Source organism: Alexandromys fortis, unplaced genomic scaffold, assembly GCF_014885135.2.
Source record: "Alexandromys fortis isolate MF-2015 unplaced genomic scaffold, M_Fortis_MF-2015_v1.1 scaffold_112, whole genome shotgun sequence".
Classification (NCBI taxonomy): domain Eukaryota; kingdom Metazoa; phylum Chordata; class Mammalia; order Rodentia; family Cricetidae; genus Alexandromys; species Alexandromys fortis.
In genome coordinates, this window is record NW_026068013.1 from 5,409,416 (window position 1) to 5,424,352 (window position 14,937).

The window sequence follows — 14,937 nt, forward strand, 5'->3', positions numbered from 1 at the left end:
TGTGTGTGTGTGTGAAAGAGAGAGAGAGGGAAGGAGAGAGAGTACACAACTGTGTTTGTGCTTGTGGCGATGGAGGCTGATTTTGGCTGTCTTCCTCTTGTCCTCCATCTTACTTTTGGACAGGGTCTCTCTCTCTCTCTCTCTGTGTGTGTGTGTGTGAAAGAGAGAGAGAGGGAAGGAGAGAGAGTACACAACTGTGTTTGTGCTTGTGGCGATGGAGGCTGATTTTGGCTGTCTTCCTCTTGTCCTCCATCTTACTTTTGGACAGGGTTTCCTACTGAGCCAGGAACAGACTGTTCGCCTGGAGCATCCAGCCCAGGAGTCCTTCCCTCCTCACCATCAGCCGTTTTCCACTTCCAGCACTAGAGTTACAGATACATATGCCTGGCTTTATCTGTGGGTGCTGGGGATCCAAACTCAGGTTTTCATGCCTGCACAGCACACACTTTACTTACTGAACTGTTGCCTAGGTCCCATGTTTTATGTTTTTATTGATATTTAGTTATGTTTTGCAGTGCTCATAAAGGAACCCAAGGCTTCATGCATGCTAGGCAAGTACTGTACCTTTGAGTTACACCCATGGTTAGCATTAGGTTTAGCACGGTACAACAGGAAACATACACTAATGGTGATTTAATCCAACAGATTTTTCTTTTTTCACATGAAAGTCCACAGAGTTAATGCAGTTGTAATGCAGTGGATCTGAGTCAAGGATCTAGATTCTTCATGTGTTTTAGATTACAAAATTGCTATATGAGCCACGATGGCTGGTAGAGCCTGACATTGCATTTTCAGATGAAGTGACAGTTCCTCTCATTAAAAGACATGCTTTAGCGATCACACGTTGCTTTTAAGCTACTATCCAGTTGACTCTTGCTTGGTCCTGTGGCCATGGCTAGCTGTAAGATAGTCTAGGATATTAGGTTCTGTAGGCTTTTTTTTAAGGCCCTGTGCTAAGGCAAAGCATGGAGGTTTTGACTTAAGGAATAGAAGAGAGAGAATATAGGAGACAGGCAGTGATTCTCCCTCACACCAATGAACCATTTAAAAGCAAGAAGCACGTTCCTATGATGCTCATACAAGCTGGAAATGCCTCTGATTGCAAGGCAGTGGTCACAACAGAAAATTAGTGGCATCAAAGCCATTAACAAAAACATTTTAACCTTAGCCACATGGTGGTGGTGCAATACTTTGATCCCAGCACTCGGGAGGCAGAGGCAATTCTATGTGAGTTCTCAAGGTCAGCCTGGTCTACAGAGCAAGTTTAGGACAGACTCCCAAACTACACAGAGAAACCTGTCTCAAAAATCAAAAACAAACAAACAAACAAAAAAACAAAGGGGGAAAAAGAAAGGAAGGTAGGAAGAAAGAAAAAGAAAAACAAAAACAAAACACCCATCACCACCAACAGCAACAAAAAGTCTTAACCTAACTTTACTAACAGTCTGCATCTTTCTTAGGATGTAGTTGATCATTAGTCTGTTCTAGCAGCAATGCTTGCAGAAAGTCAATCACTGTTATTTTAAGTACCAGTGGCACTGCCCAGAGAGGGGCTAGGGACCCCTGAGAGTTTCCATACAACTTACAGATTGTAAGGGATGTGGTGATAATAGCATTGAGGTCCTGAGGAAACTAGTCCTCAGGGCTCTTCTTCTCTGAGACACACCTACCATGATTATGCTAACCAGTGAGAGTTTTCTGTGAGTTCCAAAGCTGCTTGCTGTTCCTCTCCATGGTTCCTGATGGCAGCCAATGAGTGGTTGTTCAGGCAGTTTTATGTGTCTCACCTCAAGTTTGCGCTTCTGTAAAAAGGACAATAATTGATGGACCAGTCAGTGACTTTGGGCCATAGTTTTCTTAAACTAAGCAAAGATACCTGCCTGTAAAAGTAAAAAATAAAGTTAATCTTATTTTATTAATATTAAAAACATTCGCTATATCAAAATGGGTAACAAAAATAGAAACATCCAGGGTAAGTTTTGCTTTTCACATGATAGTTGTTACAATAGCAAATTAATAGAGTTAATAAACAACATAATGTAAACAATAGCCCTGAATGTTTGTTGTAGGCTTACTATGTGCTGTGACGCTAGGTTACTTAGATGCTCTTCTCACGTAAGTCTATATTAGCTGGACAGTATTAAATTTTCCATTTTACAGATAAGAAAACTGAAGATAGAGTGGATTGTCCTTGGAGTCCAAGTCTGTCTGGCTTCAGGGTCTGTATGACACAGAAGTGATTGTACCTGAAGATTAGGTGCCTGAGGTTCAGACAGCTTTGCAGTTAGAGGACGGTTCTTGCACAGATTGACACTGGCCATGTTCCCTGTGGAGAAATGGGAAGTCACGTTGGTGAACTGGGGATTTTCTTTAGCTTTGAGTATTTCTTCTTCCATACAGAAAGCAAGGTGCTGGTGTCGTATAGTTTTCATTTGCAAGGACAGTTTTCTGTTTTGAAGATTATGTGACTTATGCAAGGGAAGCCTTTCCCCCTCTTTCCCTGCCCCTGAGACTTTGCACAGTCATTTAGAATACTTAACTCTGGGCTCATTCAGTGTCTGAACCCCTAAGTTCCTTTGTGTTTGTTTACAGTTAATGTGTTAAGAGCCATTGACATTTGAAGATCATCAGAAGTGAAGATAAAAGATCTCAAAAATTATAATGTAAGTGAATGGGAAACTCTGAAAAATGGACAGACACAATTGCCAGTATATCTTTGGAATCTGATGTTATCCAAAATGACATGTGTGCACATGAGTAATCAGTGACTTCAAACTTTAATCTCAGTTCCATGTCTGGTCCAGAACATCCTGTGATTTCTTGTACCTGGGGAGAGCAGTCATTAAGTTTTAGTCACCCAGTAATTTTCCATTAGACTTTGGGGCACGGGGGTGCTTCTGTGTACTTCCTCCCTTTTCTTCCTTTGAAGTTTGATGTGAGAACAGGATGAATAGGGTACCAATTGCATTTATGTGGAGACTTTGTTTTCTGGCAGTAGATACGTATGTGGTTTATGTTGCTGCCATGTTGTATGTCTTAGTCATAGAGAGGACAGTTAGAGGCAAGTCTTCTCCCTCCCTTTCCCACCTGTTCCTTTCTTCTCTGATTCTTCTGTGAGGATTCACTATGTATTACTCTATGGGCTAGATCCTACATTTTTATTTCCCTCCTGAGAGTCTAACGTAGCCCAGTCTGGCCTCAAACTCACTTTGACTCTGAGGGTGGGCATGACTTCTGATCCTCTTGCTTCTATTTCCCGGGCACCAGGACTGCAGGAGAGCGTCATAGCACTTGGTTTATGGGATTCTTCAGATTGATTTCTGGGCTTTTTAAACGTGAGGCAAACTCTCTACCAATTAATTCTGAATTCTTGAGAACTTGATGCTGCGATAGCTATATTACAGTTAGGCCCATTAGCATCTCTCTGAAAAGATGCTCTGGAGACGGCACATTCTAGTTAGGTGGTGCTTGGTGAACACAGTTTGCAGTTTCTAGCCTACAGGTCCAAGGATCTGTACTGAAGCTTGAGATCCGTTAGTTCAGATCCGTTTTGTACTCTCAGTCCACTCCAAGTTTGCAGATGATGGAAAGATGTTGGGAAGTTTATTGATCCAGTTAATTTGGGGAGACTGGGAAAGCTTAGTGTTTTCTTCAAAGTCTTCATGGGTCATGTTGTATTTTTTGTTTGGCTAGACAGCCTCACTGTCCTTCATGTTTATAGGCCCCTCTTCCGTCTTAGACGATAATTAGCATCATGATCATTGTCCCTGGAAAAACCCAGAAGCCGCGGATGTATCATTTTCCTGAAGATTGCACACTTTCTCAGTCTTTAGCCACATGTATGGCTAATTCTGATTTTGAAATCATTGGGTAATAATTTTGATGGAGAAAGAACACTTCTTTTTAATGTTAGATATTCATACTCTTGTCTGGATTGAGTGTCCTATACTTCTGAAGATCTTCATTCTTTTTAGAGTATGTAAGTGGGAGGTGCAGGCTAGCTGTGCTGTGAGCAATTCTGTTTATTGTTTGTCTTCCTTTGGGCTCTGTGAAGCAGTGTTGGAGTCATTGAGTTTACAGAGGTTGCCTTTGAAATTAATTGTATTTGTAGTATTTTGTCACAGTGTATTTGTAATACATTGGCATTTATTGACAACTTTAAGGAATGTTTTGAACCATACATTTGGAGATAATTTTTTTATTTTACATATTTCATATTGTGTCTTACAGTTCCTGAAATATACCTTGTATTTTTAAATGAAGTTAGCTCCATTTTTAAAAAAATATCCTGTAGTGTTGGAATTATAAGAAAGTTAGATTACTAATGTTACTACTCAATTCCTGAGTGTTTTGAGATATGTCTTAGTTTAAGGATGCTTTTCAGGTGTTAATAATTTGCTTTTGTGATGTGGGAGACCAAGCCTAGGCTAGGCTTGCACATGCTCAAAGTGCTTGTTTAAGTAGCTGTTTGTCTCTACACATTCATTATCCTTGGCTTTCCAGATGCCAATTCCATTATCATTGATGTTGTACCCATAGGCTCAAATTTGCAAATAGATCATCTCCAGAAAGAGACTTAGCCTGGGAATGTAGCTCATTAGTAGAACAGTGTTGGGCATTCACAGGTTCAGTCCCCAGCATCATAAAGGAAAAAGAAAGAAAAAAGAACTTTATTATGTAGTGTTAATTCCCTTCCAAAGGAATTGACTTAAGAAATTTCATACATGCTGAAAGATACTTCGGAATGACACTGTATTTCTTGGATGACGTGGGAAATGTGTGGAAACCTAGAATGTCACAGCTGTCACTTACAGAGTTGCCCTAGTATTTATTGTATTTATTTAATTGTATAAATTTAATTTAACTTAAATGTTTGCCATTGATTTAGTTTAAAATCAGAATGAAAAATGTATACACTGGTCTCTTGACTTGTTTCTTATTTCTTGCGCTCAGATTTTACTAAGTATTTAAGCATGTTATTAAAGTAATCTTTACACAAATAACCTAAATTCTTTCATTGTATAAGAGTCTGTGATATTGTCTACTTGACAGGATCTAGAATCCCCTGGGAGAAGGGCACTTGGCTTGCCTGTGGGGAATTATCTTGATTATGTTATTCCATGTGGGAAGACCCTTTTTAACAGAGGTTAGGACTACTCTCTGGGCAAGGATACGTAAGACGGAGAAAGTGAACTGAGCTCCAGGACATGCATTTCTGCTTCTTGACTCTGGATGTGAGGAACCTACTGTTTCTGACTCCTTAAATTGATTTGTCAGGTCTTTTATCACAGCAACAGAACAAGGAACTGGAATAGAGTCTTAGTGATCAGTCTGTTCAGACCATCACCTTCAATACACAAAACACTCAAGGATACTGTACTGGAAGACTTCTTCCAGGAACTAGTCACAAGAAAATGATTAACAAATAAATAAATAAATAAATGAGTATCCACTCGTCTATTCAGTCTAAACCCAGTAGCTAATAAGCGTGCAACTAGATGTCGGTTTTATAGTTGCACAGCTCTTTTGCTTGTGCAGTCTGTGATTTCTCAAGAGCCCTGATGATAGATAACAGACTCAAAATTTTACAGTGTCCCTACTAATGAAAGATGAAACTGGAATTTGGATTTTCGCAAAAGTGCTCTGCTGTTTACAAAGTGCTCTCCCAATATAAACTGTAGAGCGGGAGTGGTGAAAGTTCCTGGGGTGTACATTTTGCTGAATAAAAGAAATTTCTTGTTGGCAAGCTGATGTCAGGCTCAGTCAGCCCCATTACATCTAGCTACAAAGATCTCCCTTCGTCAAGTCGTCTCTTTCTCTGTTCTTTAAGACTACCTCAGAAGAGTAAAGTAAAAAAGACTTTCCTCAGGCCTGTCATAAAACAGAATAAATGAAAAAAGCAAGCTAGTAGTTATGACTTTAATGGCCTGTTACTCTAGCAACCAGCTAGTCTGGAATATAGGGAGCCACGTTCAAAAGTCGGTGCACACCATTGTCGGTAGTTATAACTCAGGTATTAAGTTTTCCAGGCTGGGAAGAGGATGGGGTATGGTGTGTGCTTTCATAGTGATGGGAAAACAAGCAAACACAGCCCAACTCCACTTCCTCATCTTCACCCAAGACTTTGAAATCTGTGGAAAGTTAGTTATTGGAAAGACAGTGGCTTGTGAGTAATGTGTGCTTGTCCTGGGAAAGTACCTGCACAGCCTAAGGAGTGAGTGACACCAGTTCATTTAACAATGAATTCACATTTGCCTGTAGCTTGAGAAGATTATTCAAAACGTCACTTATTAAGACACAAATGAGGGCTGGGGAGGTAACTTGGGTCAAAAACACTTGTTGCTCTTGCAGAGGACTCAGGTTCAGCCGTCAGCACCTACATGGCAGTTACACACATCCGTAACTCCAGTTCCAGGGGATCCAACACCCTCTTCTGACCTCTGCAGGCATTAGGCATGCGTATGGTGCACAGATGCACATGCAAGTAAAACACGCACACAAAGTAGAGAGATGTGTAGAGTCTCAATGTGCATGTGTTCTCTGTGCTTGCTGAGGTCAGTGTTGCCCAGATCGAAGCTTTACTAAGCTGACTCTAGGTAGCATAAATAATCAGAAAAATTCAGTTTATATTAATTCTCTCTGCTAACTTATGTGTGAGGAGCTTTCCCTGTAGGCTATACATGTAGTCCACTTAAGTACTACCTTAAGCTGCTCTCTGAGCATGTAAAAATCATTTCAAATCAATGTTTTTTTAATAAAATACACTTTGAGTTAAGTTATGTTAGTGCTGCTGTGGCTGCCGGGCTGGTGCTGGTGCTTAGCCCAGCCCTGGCCTTACCCACCTCCTGTTGGCACTTTGATTACAATGCTTTGGTACTTACCAGTTCTGTCAAACCATACTGTGGGAAAACAAGTCTTGCAGGCTGTTATCAGTATAAATTAGCTGTTAGATTTATGTTGGAACTAACAGATCACATGCACTGAATTGATCTGGAAATAAAATGATACCAATATAACTGTGTGTCCTGGATGACCTGTTCTTACTTTGTTCTCTAAATGAAGACTCATTTCTGTCATACAGTGTGATAACACATTGTTTCTGACACCTCTCTTGTCCTGTAGATTGGTGACATTTAAACATCAGAGCTGGCATAGCATTTTAACAGGACACAGTACTGTGTTATAGTGAGGTATCCTCTGTTTTGGAGACAGATATTCTGACAGTAAGTTTTTGTGTTGCAAAGCACACTGCAGGCTTTTATTACTTTAGTAAAATTTTCAGCATGATGACTAACAAGCACAAGCTCATACAATGGTTAGGAAGGACACTGCAGTCCATTGTGTGGGTGCTGAGAGCAAAATTAGCATTCCTAGAAAAGCTTTCTCCCAGTCAGAATACAGAATGCATTCTTTAATATTTGTGGGCGACAGCATTATTAGGAAGAAAACATTCTGAAGGTACCTCTCCTTTTCATGGGATACTCACCAAAAATGGAATTGTCAGTGAGAGAAGCTGTTTAAACAAGGCAAGTGGTTTAGATCTTACTTTAACAACTGTGGTCAGCTGAGCCTGGGTGTGGAAGAAACATGGCCGACAGATCCTGAACCCTCTTGAGACTTGTTTACGAGGACTGAAAAGCAGGTGACGTGATCTAACTTTCTGGGCTGTTTTGAGTTAAACATGTGTGATGCTAGTAACGTTTCTAGTGTCTCTGATGTTCACTCATACAAATAGTGGGTTAGCAGGAATCGGGCATGAATATTGGAATCTGTTAGTGCTTGGATTTTATTTTCTGTCTGTTATTGTTGAGTGCTGCTAGTGGTGAGTGACAAGGATGTAGTATGATTTTATTAACAATCCAGCAAACCAGGTGTCGGAGACAGTACTCTACTGTTGTTTTCATTAAAAGCACTGGTGGTAGACTTGGCCTTGTGATTGAAGCTTGAATTAGTCTTGAATGAATTGAAAGTTGTGCATGGAGTGTGTACGTGAGTGTGTGTGTGTGTGTGTGTATACTTTTAAAACTCTCCAATATTTGTACTCTAAGGTTTAGTGTTGACTAGAATTATTTTGAGTTTAGAAATTTGTCAGTTTTCCATTGTACATGAAGACACTTTACAGTGTCAAGCTAGTGAAGATGGACTTTTAGGCCCAACTGTTTAGTTTGATTTTCTTTTTTTAGTGGTTCCTTATTTCTCATTTCATCTTCTTACTTTTCTAATATGGAGCTCTTGTATTTACACAATGCAGTTGTTTAACACTTTACTAGTTCAATATTAAACACTGCTTTTATACAGTGTCAGCAGTTTCTTGTATGGATAAAGAAAGAGCTTAGATTAGGTTGATTGGATTTATTTGTCAGGTGGTAAAACCAGGATTCTTGGACTGAAAGCACGTGCTTCAGCCACTGGATTCTTTGTCTTATTCTGGGCTTTCCTTGTTTCCTTTACATCTTTTATGAACCTTCGTCCTCACTTTGGGCTGTGATGAGATGCCAACGTATCAAACTAGCACCTTGTTAGCCTGCCGATCTCTAAGACAGTGAGCCTACTTTTTACAGTACATGATACACAATAACATATGTTGGTTATGTAGCAGAGGCAGAAGGAAAAGAGATTTAAGAAGTTCCTGCTCCTCAAATGGAAAGAAAGAGGGAGAGAGTAGGAAGGCAGTTAGCTGACCCTGCAGTTGGCAGAATTCCTCAAACTCCGTCTTTCTGGGAAGCTGAGGTAGTGCTTTTAGGTATAGGGATGTTTGAGGTGGTGTATGAATCCTGCTGTCTTCAGACATTATTTTTTTCTTTAGCAGCATTAACAAAAGATGCTTAAGTCTGGTAATGTCTCAGTACTTCCTTAGGTACCCAGAGACACTGGCATTCATTTGATTAGGAGGGATTTTCTCAATTTGCAAGTTTGCGTATTAACCACTTCTGAAATACGTGTAGCTGGGGGACAGGGGCTCCCAAGTAAAAGAAACCCCAGTAAAATAGAAGTTTCTTTATGTAGTCTTTTTATATTGTTTGGAGAAGAACAGAGAAATTCCCGCCTGCCTGTTGGGTTACTGTTCACATCAGTACTGCACTTTGCGGTGGTGAAAGTTCTGAGTAGGACAAGGAAGGGAAAGAGCACTGTGGTACCGCAGCGGGCGAGCCACTGCAGCAGTAATGGGGTCTGTCTGCTTCTTGTGGATGAAGCACAACCACTGGCGGGGGTGGGGAGGGCTGGGGACAGAGACTGAGTGCTCTTGCTGCTCTGTGCCCTCTCTTACTGTGTATTTGTGTATCTTTTTTCAGAGGTTTGTGGGAAACAGAAATTAGCATTCAAATAACACCAGCTTTATTCTTCTATATAGGAACTAAAAAGAGTGTAATTTGGGATATAAGGAGAAGAGAACTTAGGTTGACTTCCATTTTTTAAAGTAATGCTGAAAATTTAGATAAATGCATTTGTGGTGGGCATTGAGCCCATGGGTCTTACTTCTACTAGGCCGCACACAGCCATTAAGTTACACCCCAGCATGTTTGTGAGTTGTTAATGACCTTTTTATGGGATAATGGTCAGAATTTATTATATTAGAGTAAAATCGCAATGCTGTTGTGAGGGGTACTCCTCCGAGGAAAAGCTGCCTACATGAATACTGTAAAGTACAATTGATGTCTTGGGCATTGCTGGCTATATTCTGACTAGCTTTGCTATAATGTTCATTAATTTCTAAGATTGGTGCTGTTGATGCTTCCTGTCTTGACATAACATGCTCACCTCTCTGAAGGGATACGTTAATGCTCTGGGGCACGGAGTGTGGTAATCACTTCATTGCAGAACACAGTCAGTTCTGTGTTACTTTGAATCTTACTGGTACTGACATGTTATCCAGTAATGGCTTTTAGTATATGTTTACTAAGTGTGTGTATGTGTTTGTATGTTGTGTTTATATATGTGTTGTGTTCATGGGTATGTATTTGTGTTTATATGTGTGTGTTTGTATGTATGTATGTGTATTTATATGTGTGTGTGTTTATTTCCATTGACAGATATACAGGAATAGAAGAAGATTGTAATTTTTAATTTAATTTTAGCTCTTAACTCTAATTTTAGTTCTTAACTCTGCTTACTGGCTTGGGCCAAAGGTCCACACTGATTGGGAATGAAAAACAAATGCCGCTGCAGATTGAGAACTTTTGCTCGGGGAAATATTCATTATAATTAAAGAACGGTGCTAAGGGACAAGGCTAGCATCTCTCAGATATTGACATTTTGTGTGTGTGTGTGTGTGTGTGTGTGTGTGTGTGTGTGTGTGTGCATACCCAAGAGGGGAGAGTTGGGAACTATCCACTATCAGGGGCTGACGAGTTATGAAGACCCTAAAAACTATTTCAGCACAATGGTTTCAGTGTTTACAACTATGGTTCTCAGCCTCAGTCAGTCTTGAGCTCAGTCTCTCTACTGGCACTGTCTGATCATGGTAACTCTTCTGTTTGCTTTATTTGATGTAGGATTTCATCATTTATCGATAGGCAGACTAAAACATGCTATTTGCCTCTGCTTTCCAAACTGTAGGGTGACAGGCCTGACATTCCACATCCTGCTAGCTGTTTCTTGATGTTTTGGTTGTGAGCCTAGTCTTTAAAAGATGAGCCATATCTCTAGCCCCAACTCTGTTTCTGTAAGAATCAAATTGTTAGAGTTTCACCCATTTTAACTTTACACTTCTGTATTTAACTCCATGGTGGTCAACTAGGGTTTCTACTTGTTGGGAGGAGTCCTTTTCTCATCTCCGTTAGGTAGAATAATAGTGGGTTTGGTATTGCTTGCAAGATGAGGTTGCTACACTGTTACATGTGTTATTTTATTTCATCATCATATGTATATGAATAGCTCGTAGCATGGATAACAACTCAGTAGATATTAAGTAATTTATCCAATAAATTTAAACGTGTGAGTATCTACTGTAATGCCAGCTATTGGGCTAGGCCAGTGTTTATCATTCAAGAAAATTGTTACCCTCCTAAGGAACATTTTTAAAAATACATTTCTCTCTGTTTTGCCCCTTCCCCCCATGCTCACAGAGCGAATATGATTTTATCTACCTTGTTTTGGGATTGAAATAATAAAGTTTTCATTGATTGTGTTGGTACTGCTTATAGTGCCAGCACTTGAGCAGTGGAGATAGAAGAGTCAGGAATTCAAAGCTAGCCTGGGCTACATGAGACTTTATCTTAGAAAACAAAATAACTTTAAAAATTTTTTGTTGTTTTGTTTGGCCCTACCTCTAAGGGCCATTTATTCACACCTATGGCGCTCGTGTTCTCCCATTGGGAATACAGATTCTTGACTCTGGGGATCCCATGATGATCAGTATAGACAAGATGTGGAATCCTTAAAGGTTTGTACTTTAACGGATATGGGAGACAGAATAAACACATAAGACAAAATGTGTTGCTATGGAAAGAAAGGAAGGAAGCAGGTGGAGGATGGGTTGGTAACAGTGCATTTTAAATAAGAGAGCCCCAATGTGAGCAACAGTTCTGACAGGAACAAAGGGAAAGCAGGAATGTGTGCAGGAAGAGTTATCAGGAGTGGTGCCCAAAGGTACAGGGGAGCCCTAGAGCAGATAGGAGATGAGGTCAGGACAGCAGCAGATAGTGAAACAATGCGTGGTCATTTTAAGGACTTGGACTTCCCTAGCAGTGGCATGGGAAGCTTAGGATAGTTGAGAGGAGATGAATGATGATCAGCATCTTCCAAAGGCTGCTGTATGAAGAGTGAATAAGAATAGAGCAAGGCATCTGTTTAGGAAATCATTCCGGAAGAAGATGGTGCACTAGCAGAAGAGGTGTGTCACAGTGGAGAAATGTATGTGTTTTGAAGGCCAAATAATTTCTTGAGAAAGTGAAAAGTGACTCAAGTTTTTGGTTGGAGGAAGCGGAAGGCTAATTGCCATTTACTAAGATATGAAAGACTTTGGAGCTGGGTAAAGAAGCGTAGAGTTAGGTTTGGGGTCTGTGGAGGTACTTAAGTAAGTCATTTGCTGGAATCTGAGAGTCTAGAGAGAGCTCTGGAGTTGACCGGAAGTCAAGCTTCCCTTGTTTAGAGGTGGCGCTGTTGAGAGGCCAGATGAGATTATTAAGGAGGGAATACATATAACCCCAGGGAAAAGGCTCAGGGTCCTGGTGGAGGAAAGGGACAGTCCAGTGTGAGCCTGAGGACTGGAGGAGGGACCATTTCAAGAGACAAGAAGAGTGGCTTCTGAATAGGGGGAGACTGACTCCATGGGCTCCACATGTTACTCAGGTTGTCATCCTAGGTGAGGCAGCCTGAGGTACCTGGTGTAAGTTGTCAGGGCAAGCCCAGGCATGGTGACTTCCCCATGTTGTCAGCAGTGCAGGTGATTGTTTCTCATAAGCTTCTCAAAAGCTGCTGGCAACAAAATTAAAGGATACTGTTTGGAGTAGTCCCACAGGTTGTTTAGGGATTGTGATCTTTGAGCTCATAGAGATCCAATCCTTCTGCCTTTGCCTCCCAAGTGGTAGGATTAAAGGCCTGTTCCACCACTGCCTCTTCGGGCTAGAGTCTTAAAGGAAGTGTTCTCTCTAGCCTCTTAAGGAGCCTTTGCCTGGGAGAGGGGCTCTTGATATATTGTACATAAATGCACACACACAGGACTCCAGAAAGCACAAACCTTGCTTTTCTTTCACCCACCATCTTTCCCTAAGTTTCTTCTTTATTTTATCTGTGTATCCTCATCGTGGCCTCTAAGGGGTTTGATTTAAATCATCCAGTCTTTTGATCCTTATCCTTTCACTCATGTATTTACCAACAAGGACTTTGCAAATATCTGCTTGTTGCCAACTGCATAGGAGATTCTAGGGACAGAATGGAGGTAAATAACATTCTTCTTTCTTAACATTCCCCTTCTTGAAATTTGCGGTCTTATGGGATGTAGTAATTTATTAAAACACAAGCTATGTAGGAGCAGGTTAGGATAAGTGGAACGATACAGAAGCATCAAGTGTCATGAGCTTGCTCTGTGGGTCCCACATCTGACAGGGTTCCTGAGGAGATGATGTGTAATAAGCCTTTTGTCCTACCAGCCAGCTCCCAAATAATGACATGGAGACTTCTTATAAAAACTCAGCCAATGGCTTAGGCTTGTTCCTAGCTAGCTCTTAAAACTTAACCCATTTACATTAATTTACTACATTCTTTTCCATCTTGAACCTCCTGCCTCTTCTCTGTGTTTTCCGGCATCCCTTGCATGCCTAGATTCCTCCTCCTCTTCATTTCTTGCCCCAGAAATCCCACTTATACCTCCTGTGTAGCTGTTTGTTCAGCTTTTTCTTACGCCAGTCACAGCAATACACCTTCACACCATGTACATGTATCTCCACAATAGTTCCCCCCTTTTGTATAAATTAAAAGGAAAGGTTTTAACTCTAACATAGTAAAACCATATACAATAAGAACAATTATCAACTAAGAATTAAATTCACAATTGCTTAGTCCATATGTATTTGGCAGATTTGGAGAAAGTACTGTATTATCTATTTTAGGGAGTTCAGAGTTTTATACTTAAACTGTTTTCTATCATAATTTATATTACTACCCTAAAAATATCTTCTTAGGTAAACAACTTAAACTTTTATGTTTCTTAGCCTTATAAATTTACATCTCTTATGTAAGTTTCTTTTCTGAATTTGGTAACAAAGAAAACTAGAACCGTCTCATCTTCATCAGAGACCCCAGAAGGAAACAACATTATCTGAGTAAACAGTGTGACTTCCAAGACTAAATAAATGGCAGAGTCATCTGGATGCCTGGATAGTCACCAAAGGTTTCTCTGCAGTATTCAGGCATCCATCCTTGGTCTACAGGCTTAGGATATCTGATAGACTTTTCTGTGAAGAAAATTTAGAAAGACTGACTTACTTTGTCTTGGCAAAGCTCAGCAATCTTTTTTCTTTGTGTCCTGCTTGTCCAGTTTGTACAGTGTATTGTCATCAGTCAAGGCAAGGGCAGTTTCTTGCCCAAATGGCTAGCTTTGACACAACGGAAGTGAACTCCACATGGAGATTCTTTGGTGCCCACCATCCTTTTATGAAGTAGATTGGTACTGCCAGGAGCAGATGTGTCTCACTGTCATGAAAAGCAGGGTATATACTTCAGTAAAGATGGAAGAGCTTGGTCACCTGACCTGGCTCTCAGCCAAGATGGTGGCGAAGTCACCTGACTCCAGTCAAAATGGCGGCAGCCACGTGTTGTATGAAAAAGCCATAATTTTTGAGCTGTAAGGATTTTAAGCCTATTAAGAGGGACCTAAAGGTGTGATCTGTCCTGTCACTGAGCCGCAATGCCACACCACAAGCTGCAGAGGGGAGCAAAAGGCTGGAACCGAAAAAACTGCACCATGCCATGGCTGGAATTTAAAAAAAGCTGGGGAACATGAATGGTTGCTATTCACAGCCGAAATCATGAAAACCCGCGAAACGGCGGCACTTCAAGGCCTGTTGTTGTTCTTTTTTAAAAAAAAAAATGCTACAAGATCCCCGTGGCAGTAGGCAGCAGAAATGCTGTTGGTCCCAAATGGTGGTAGTGGGCCATGTGGCGGCAGACAGCAGCAGGCCCTGGGAGCAGACAGTCCCAGGCAGAGAACTGCTGGTCTCAGAGCAGTGGTGGCGGGCCATGTGGCGGCAGGCAGTGGGTCCCAGGCAGAGACGACTGCTGGTCCCTGAGCAGTGGCTGGTCCCAGGCAGGGAGACACATGGCGGGCGGGCAGAAGACAGAAACATGGATAGACACGACATGCAGGGTGAGGTTGAAGTTTATTCTGGGGGTTATGGAGGAGGAAGGGTGAAGGGGGGACAGAGAGAGAGAGAGAGAGAGAGAGAGAGAGAGAGAGAGAGAGAGAGAGAGAGAGAGAGGGGAGAGAGAGAGAGAGGG

General features: G+C 41.1%; 1 protein-coding gene across 7 annotated transcripts in view; it reads left to right on the top strand.

Annotated features, from left to right (window-relative positions):
• Positions 1-14,937, top strand: part of Mtmr2 (myotubularin related protein 2) — a 56,142-nt gene that overhangs the window by 4,515 nt on the left and 36,690 nt on the right. For 4 of the 7 annotated variants that reach the window (XM_050162167.1, XM_050162168.1, XM_050162169.1 and 1 more), the window contains one exon: positions 2,593-2,663. The exons of the other annotated variants lie outside the window; for them this stretch is intronic. The gene's annotated coding sequence lies outside the window, so the exon portion shown is untranslated. The remainder of the gene's footprint in view (positions 1-2,592; positions 2,664-14,937) is intronic. 7 annotated transcript variants of the gene reach the window in all.